Consider the following 6,892-nt stretch of genomic DNA (forward strand, 5'->3'; position numbering starts at 1 on the left):
TTTTTCAGAGTTACTTAGATTACCACAGGTTCCCTGGTGGCCTCTGGCCTTGTCAAGCCACTGAATGTGTTTTTTTGTTCTCTTGCTACTCCAGACCTACCTAGCTTCTGACTTCCCACTTGCGCTGACCCTCCCTTAGTTTTTTTATGATCTCCAATACCACATGTCTGCTGCCCAACCTCCTGGTTATATTCCTTCCACACTCTTGCCATCAACTTCCCTGACACACATATATCCTTAAAGTGTTCCATATTTTCAAATCTGTGTATCTAGCCCAGATCTCACTTCTGAAGTACAGACTGGATATATCCAACCTTCTTCTAGATAATTACTTTCTCCGTGTCCGTTACATTTAGGGTACCAGATCCATAGTTCCAGTACATTAGTTATAAGGGAAATTCTGCCTGAGGCTTTTAGGGAATATATCACCTCTCTGATTAAACGCAAGAGGCAGTTTAAAAGAATTTGTTCAACAACTTGCAACCCCCCTGTTAGTAGGCAAAATAATGATCTATGTCCTTGTCCTAATCCCTGGAATCTGTGACTATGTTACCTTATATAACAGAAGGGGCTTTGCAGATGTAATTAAAGTTATGCCTTTGACATGAAGAGATTATTCTTGATTATCCAGGAGGATCCAATCTAATCACAAGAGTTTTCAAACTCAGAGAAACTTTCCTAGCTTGGGTCAGAGAGAGATGTGATGACAGAATAAGGGTCCTTGAGGTCCGATGTTGGAAGGACTCACCCTGCCATTGATGGCTTTAAAGAAGTGGCCATTAGCCGAGGAATGCAGGCAACCTCCAGAAGCTGGAAAGGCAAGTACAAGGATTCTCCCTAACAGCCTTCAGAAAGGAAAGCGGCCTGGCTTGCATTTTGATTCTAGCACAGTCAAATGTGTCAGACTCCTGACCAACAGAACTAAAAAATTATAAATCTGTTTTGTTTAGATTATTAAATTTGTGGTAATTTGTTATGGCAGCAATAAGATGCTAATATAGTCCCCTCTCCCTGACTTTTATAGAACTGCATGAGAACAGGATGTCTGATGTCCACAACTATCCTGATGTCAAAACAATTGCACAGATATGGATCTGGGATCATGGAATTGTTGAGATGATCCTGAAATTGCCTACCTCCATTTGCCTTTTTCCTTCTAGAATTAGTATTTTTATGCTATCAACCCCTATTGCCTTACTGTCTGATAGCTCACATTTTATCAATTTTGGGAGGAGGCTTTTTACATTATTTTTTTCTCTTTTTTAATTATTAAGGTTTGATTTACATTATATTTTGTCAATTAGAAGTATACAGCTTGATACTGTATACAGCTTGATTTGCTGTGTATAATGCACACCCTTGTTTTTGGCCTACTTTCAGGGGAAAAAATATTTCGTTTCAATTTTTTGATTCAAATTTTTATTTGTTTATAATTAGGTACTTGTTTTTTGTATTATAAAGGAATCTTGGCATTTATTTTTATTTATTCATTTATTACACTTTTAACTCATAAGCATACATAAAAGAAATGAAAACATTTATATAGATATGGAATTAATACTACCCATGTATAATGCACATCCTTATTTTTTCCCTCACAAATTTGGGCAAAAAAGTGCACATTATACATGGCAAAATACGGTATATTTTCGTAATTGTATATAATTGTGTCAACACTATGATAATTAAAATCTAGAATAGTCCCTTTGCCCTGAAAAGCTTGCATTAAGATCTAATCCTTAACCCCAGCCCCTCACAACACTAATCTACTTTCTATCACTATAGGTTTGTATTTTTCTGTAATTTTATATAAATTGATCTACACACATAGCCTTTTGTATTTAACTTCAGTTGTAGCATGATGTTTTTGAGATTTGTCCATGTATTCAGTGCACTAATATTTTATTTTTTATTATTGAGTAGCATTCTATTGTACAGATAAACCACAATTTGTTTATCCGTTCATTAGTTGAAAGATTTTTTTTTTAATTTAGAGCTATAATGAATAATATTGTGATGAACATTCACATATCTATTTCTGTGTGGATACATAATTTCATTTCTGTTGGATGGTAATCGCTAGGGCATATGAAAAATATATGATAAACATTGTAAAGTAATTCCATACTTTTATCCAAAGTGATTGTACAAATTGCATACTCACCATTGATAAATAAGAGTTCTATTTCTCCACATGCAACCGTATTCTAGGTATTGTTAGTCTTTTCACTTTAGCCATTCCAGTATTAGCGGAATCTCATGTGATCTTAATTTGCATTTCCTTGTTGACTAGTGATGTTAAGTATCTTACACATGCTCATTAATTATCCCTATATCTTTTTTTGTGAATTGTTTCTGTAAATATTTTTGTATGCATTTTTTCAATCATAAGAGATTCTTATATATTCTGTATGTTTTGTTTGATATATTTTACAAAAGACTTTCCTATATCCATGGATCACCTTTTTTATTTTCTTAACTATGTTTTTTAAAGAAAAAACTGTTTAATCTTGATGAAGTACATTTCATCATTTTTTCCCTTCTATTCTTTACTGTCCATTCCATTACCTAAGTCAATGTCCCAATATTTTCCTTCATGTCATATCTTTTAAAAAATTTTAACAATTATTTTGAAATAATTTCAGATTTATAGCAGAGTTGCAAAACTACTGTAGAGAGTTGCCGCATGTCTTTCAATCATCTTCTCATCCATCGTATTAATGTCTTACATAATCACAATACATACACCCCCAACTAAGAAATTAACATTGGTATAGCACTGTTACCAAATTAAGGCCTTGGTTTGGATTAAAGCAGTTTTTCCACTAAGTCTTTGTTGTCTATCCTGGGATCTATCTCAGGATTGCATTCAGTTGTAATGGCTCTGTGGTTGGCTCCGATCCTCACAGTTGCTCAGCCTTTCCTTGTTTTTCAGACTGTTGACACTTTTAAAGACAATCAGTCAAGTATTTTATAAAATGTCTCTCAAACTTGGATTTGTCTGATGTTTACTTATAATTAGACTGGGGTTATAATTTTTGAGGAATAACCACAGAGATAAAATAGTGTTCTCATGACAACATGTCAAGGAGTTCTTAATATCAGCAAGATTAATGATGAGGATGATTAACCTTGATCACTCGATCAGGGTGAGATCTGCTCAATTTCTCCAGCCCTAAAGTTACTGTTTTTTCCCTTTCTATACTATACTTCTTTCAATAATAGTTTTCCATTCCTCTTTTTAAAATTATGTTTTAGAAGCTGTGTTTTCTGTAATTTCACTGGAAATGCAAAGAACATATTATTTAAACAGTTTTTCTCACAGACACATTTTGCATTTGAAAATTACTAGGCACTAGTTTTCAAGTATGTTAGAAATGTTTTCTTCAGAATCTACACAGTTTGGTATTATTTTATACAATATGTATGGTCATGAAAGTAAACATATGCATTGTACTATTTTGCAATAACCAAAATGGCCCATGGTTGCTATGCTTTTTAAATAACTACTTCCTGTTTTGTATTCTATTTCAGCTTCAATTTAGTTAAAGTTAGTTTAATGGAATTTCAGCAGTAATAGCAAGCTGTCACGTGGTATTATTATTATTATTTTTTTTGGAGGGTGTGCTTACTTCTAGTTTGGCCCCACTGTTCCTTCATAATTTGTTTATCTAAATTTTAGTCTTCAAAAATGAGTTAGCATCCTGATTTAAAGTCTAAGTAAAAAGTAAGCGAAGGGTTTTGTGAAGGGTTTTAATTCACATACTGTTTCTGGCAATCTTCTGATTTTTATAAGCTCCTCCCACCCCTCTATCCTGCTTACCTTGAATTTCATGAATGCTTGCATTTTAGTTAGGTAATGTTTTCTAAATCTCTTTCCCAGTAGACTGACACATAATGTATGTTTTTTAAATACTTGTTATTTGGTGGTTTTAATGACAAGGGCAATAGTTGTATTTTTGTAAAAGATCCATATTAGTTGACTAGAAACTATGGTTGAGTTTATTTTCTGACTTATTTCATGAATACAAATGAAACCATAGCATAGGGAAGTGGAAACAGCATGGCAGTTGGAATCAAAAGAATGAAATCTCGGTAGTGACTGTGGTATTTATTACCTGGTTGCCCTTAGGCAAGTCATTTATTAAACTGAACTTTATTTAGTGGTTTCCTCTATAAAAGACTATGCAAATTTATTTTTGTATTATTTTTTTTTCAGTACCAATAATTATCAAAAAATAGAAATCAGGTCAATTACCCATATATTAGTCCATTAATTTTCTCAATTGTGTTATAGAAACCACATCATATCTCCATGTTCTAATTATTTTTCCAAAAATAACTGATTATTCACAATATACATAGTAGATAATTATCAGAATTTTTTTATATAAAAATAAGGCTGGCATTTTTAAAAATTATATTTTAGAAAAAAGTAAGTAAGAAGTTTTCTTAATTGTCCACCTGGGTAAAAACTCATGTTAAATAATGTGCTAAAATGTCTAATTTTTAAAGACTCTAGGGACTGGAAGATAACCTAGAATAATCATCTAGTTTAAACTACTTATTTTACACATGAATAGAGGTCAATTCTCTTTTTATCAAGGTGAGCAGCCAGATAATTTTACAAACACAGGAGGGTTTTGTGAACACAAACTTATGGTAAATATGACTCATATATATGTTTAGGTAAAATAAACAGAGATTACTTGTGTTTGGATAAATAGTTCTTCCTTAATCTCCTCAACTGGAATTACGTTGTCTAGCTTTCATATCCTCAGAGCATGTAACATAGCATGGTCCACTTTATTTGAGCTTGGTTCCCCAAACCAATGAAGGAGAAAACTCTGTCTTATACATCTTTTTCCTCACCATGTCCAGCACAGTTTCTTACACATAGAAAGGGCTCTATGTATGCTCTTTCAATTGGTATTTAAAGATATGTCTTTCATTATTTACTGTTACTCTAGGAAACAGATAGACTTTCCTAGACTGTGTCATTTAAAAGCTAGGAGTTTCTAGATTATCAGATAAATTAATTTAAAATGTTATATTTGTTTCATTAATGTTCTCTGGCTTATTAATTCTGGGTCATCATTTGCATAATGGTCACAAAATATACCTATGACATTTGAGCTGTAATGTCAGAGGTCCAAATCAGCCTACTGATATTTCACATCTTAACAACAGATTAATTTATGCAGGAGCAGTTAATCCTTGATGTCAAGTAATACTGCTTTTTTCCCTTAAGTAATTTAAAATATAATTTCCCCCTGGATTTTAAAAGCACTGAGATATGCTATTGAATAAAATCAACTCTACTTAGGAAAAGAAAGACACACTTCATATAGCCTGAGAATAATTTTCTATAGACTAATGCATTTTCTCTTAGAAGACATCATAATTCAACCTGTATATTATCAAGAAAAACCTTCTAATTCTGAAGTTAATTCACAATGCACAATCACTAGAGTTAAAACTGTAATGGTTTTTATAAAGTGCTAAAATACCTTGAAGGCGAAATATACAGTGAAGAAAATCAAGAAATGTGATTATTAGTATTTTCATGTCAAGTATATTGTTTATCTGTCATATTAATGATTATATCTGAATCCATTGGAAGACTTTGGCGTAGTTTATTAACCTCATAGAAGTATTTCTTTCAGATATATATATATATATTATATAAATCAAATGTAATTTCACACCAGGGGATAATTATTATCATGATGCTAGTTTATATTTCTTGCCTTTTACATTTAATATATGCTAATACACATGCAAGTATATTCGTCTTTAAAACAATCTTGTGAAGTGGTCATGGTCAGATAGAATCATTCCCATTTTTTTTTTTTTTCAATTGGGAAACCTAATACCAGAAAATGTAAGTGACTTTCAGAAGAATACTCTGCTACAAAGAACAGAACTGAGGTTACCAATCAGTTGTCCTAGACTGCAGGAGATGCTCATTTAGAAGGAAGTAATATTCATGTGAGTGAATATTCACACACACACACACACACACACACATATCCATTTGCGTAAATTCAATATAGTATATTAGTTAAGAGCTGGGGACGAGCTTCACTTGTTAGGTTCATATACTGGCTTTGCCATTTATTTGTTGTGTCTCATGAAACTGTTATTTTTATTTTTCATTTTTTTGAAATGTCCACTTCTGCCATATAAGGCAAGGATAATACATACCTAACCAGGTTATTCCAAGGAGGTATTGAAGCATTTAAATTAAACAAAATAAATGCTCAATAATGATAGCTGGCAAAATCATCATCATATTCCTTGCTTTTGGGAAAGTTATATATCTCTGACACAGCATCATTTCATTGATAATGTGAAAATTTAAAACAATCTACTCAACTATATGTGGGAGTTAAAAGAGACAGATGATCTTACAGAACTTAGACATTATTTGGTCTAAACTCAACAAAATAAATGTAATTTTTAAAATTTATTTTTATTTTAATATAATATTTAATATATGTGTGTGTGTATATATATATATAATTGTTTATGCAGCATTATTTGTATATTTTGAAGAGTCTGCAAATATGCATCTTCCCTTTTCTCCTAGCCTGCCTTCCTTCTGAAGGACTATTATTTTGAAATTTCTGTTTATTATCCCTCTGTTTTCTTTTTTCATCTTTTTATTATAAGATACACAGAAAAAACACCCCACATATAAAACTTGGGGAACTATCACAAAGTGAAAATCATGCAATCACAATCAAGTCAAGAAATAGTGTATATGTTGTAGAAGCGTCTCGAATGTTCTTTCCCAATCACTACTTCCTTTTTCTCCCAAAAAGATAACCATCATTCTCATTTTTACAAAAATTTATTCTTCACTTTTTATTGTTTTAATATCTAGATA

This window comes from Rhinolophus ferrumequinum, chromosome 21 (assembly GCF_004115265.2).
Source record: "Rhinolophus ferrumequinum isolate MPI-CBG mRhiFer1 chromosome 21, mRhiFer1_v1.p, whole genome shotgun sequence".
In the NCBI taxonomy this organism is placed as follows: domain Eukaryota; kingdom Metazoa; phylum Chordata; class Mammalia; order Chiroptera; family Rhinolophidae; genus Rhinolophus; species Rhinolophus ferrumequinum.